Below are 2,216 nucleotides of genomic sequence, written 5' to 3' on the forward strand. Positions count from 1 at the left end.
CTATCCATATTGGTATCAGTCACATTCATTCACCGGTTGTACAGGCATACGTATATGGTTCTGATCTTCATTAACTCCTTCTCATTTTTAATTACATTTACTTCATCATCCCAATGATGTGGCGATATTTCTACCTCCTCCTCCTTACAGACCAGGGGATGGATCTTTGGCATGCGACAGAAGGAGACCAGCAGCCCATGCAGCCTTTGAAACCTAGGGAAAAAGAGGGGAAATAATCAGGAAATAGGTTCTAGTTACTTCCTTGATACTCTCTATCTAACAGCTAAACTTGCTTTCAGAAACCTCTGTTGAAGAAAATAGTTGCTCAAATAGTTGCTCTTCCCAGTCATCATCCCATCCCTGAACTCTTCTTGAATCAGGGAGCTGCCCCCCACCCCACCCCACCCCACAGCCAGATTCTCTCTGGCCTCCCTGTTCCTCATGAACAAAGATCAACACTCACCATCCATATTGGCATCAGTGGCGTACATTCCCTGGTCGTACAGTCGTACATATATGGTTCTTATCTGCATTAACTCCTCCTTCTCATTTTTAATTACATTTACTTCATCATCCCATTGATGTGGCGATATTTCTACCCCCTCCTCCTTACAGACCAGGGGATGGATCTTTGGCATGCGACAGAAGGAGACCAGCAGACCATGCAGCCTTTGATACCTAGGGAAGAAGAGGGAAAATAATCAGGAAATGGGTTCTAGAGACTTCCTTGATACAGTGGTGCCTCGCCAGACGAAATTAATCCGTTCCGCGAGTCTCTTCGTCTTGCGGTTTTTTCATCTTGCGAAGCACGGCTATTAGCGGCTTAGCGCTATTAGCGGTTTAGCGGCTATTAGCGGCTTAGAAAAAAGGGGGGGAAGGGAAAAAACTCACAAGAACTCGCAAGACGTTTCGTCTTGCGAAGCAAGCCCATAGGGAAATTCGTCTTGCGAAGCACCTCCAAAACGGAAAACTCTTTTGTCTAGCGAGTTTTTCGTCTTGCGAGGCATTCGTCTTGCGGGGCACCACTGTACTCTCTATCTCTGTGCTGAATTTGGAGCACCTGGCGACTAAACCTACTTTCAGAAACCTCTGTTGGAGAGTACAGCAAGCAGTTGAACCCACGGAGGAGGGCATCTTGTCAAAGGACCCGCCAAAATTGGGAGATGCTCTTCTTGTGATGATGCCCACAAGGGGGAAGGCAAGCATCTAAGATGGCCCTGAGGACAATCTTCAAAAATAAATCTAACCATGACCTGATTCCCTATGTTTCTAAATCTTAAGGGGTAGCAAAAGAAGCAGACTGTGGAAAGAAGAAGAGCTCCGACTTACAGGCGAGATGAAGAAATTTTCATTTTTCAGAAGACACAATTCATGTAAACAACCTCTTTTCTTTGAACTATCCTCAAATAGTTGCTCTTCCCAAATTCTCAGCCAAGTCACTCAGCAGGGGGACATGTCGCAATGGAGGACATGACCCTGTTACTGCAGCTACCATACTTAACAATTGGCATTGTTCCCCTTAACATGCATTTTTCAAATATATCTTTCAGTGGGTTAAGCGGTTTTATTCAATTTATTTAGAAAAGATCGAGAGCTGGCTTTACAGATGCATTTCCCCTCTCTGTTTTCTGTCCTTTTCCTACTTTCTTGCCTGTAAACCACCCCCTGCCAAGTTTGGGTGAAGGGTGGTGCTATATAAATTCAATAAGCCACATAACCATAATAATGCATCTCTCTCTTCCAGAAAGCTCCTGGTCCAGGCTCTTTAAGGAGCAAAGCGCAGCAGCCGCACCCCAAACTACGGCTGCCATTCGTCCGGGTTTTCCCCGTCACGTCTGCAAACTGGGCAGGGAAACGGGGCGCTTTTTGCGGAATCGGTAAAACCCGGACATATGGCAAGGGAGGTTATTTTCTTTGCTTCTTATTTCCCGAAAATAACCCTTTAAAAATCCAAAAAGGCCCCCCAAACTTTTGTTTTGTTTTGTTGGGGGAGCTGTTCCCCCCCCCAAAAAAAATCTCAACATATCTGTCCGGATTTTCACTTGAGGGGAATATGGCAAAGCGCGAGGATAAGCCTCCTTGTCGCGCGCAGGCGCATCCGCGTCCTGAAACCGTTGGTCGAGAGCACGCAACGAACCGCGCGCTCGGCTCCAGGGCGCACGCGCAGGATCCTTCCGTTATTTCTCCCTCCCGCTTCGGAGGAAGGGGCGGGGCAT

General features: G+C 46.9%; 1 long non-coding RNA gene across 1 annotated transcript; it reads right to left on the reverse strand.

The window, feature by feature from the left end:
- Positions 1 to 469: 469 nt before the first annotated feature.
- LOC307220093 lies at positions 470 to 1,141 on the reverse strand. The gene is made up of 2 exons (XR_013840709.1): positions 1,024 to 1,141; positions 470 to 726 (listed from the first exon to the last, which is right to left on the reverse strand). It is a non-coding gene; the product is annotated as an uncharacterized lncRNA (long non-coding RNA).
- Between the last annotated feature and the right edge of the window lie 1,075 nt (positions 1,142 to 2,216).

This window comes from Podarcis cretensis (assembly GCF_951804945.1).
Source record: "Podarcis cretensis genome assembly, chromosome: 7".
Lineage (NCBI taxonomy): Eukaryota > Metazoa > Chordata > Lepidosauria > Squamata > Lacertidae > Podarcis > Podarcis cretensis.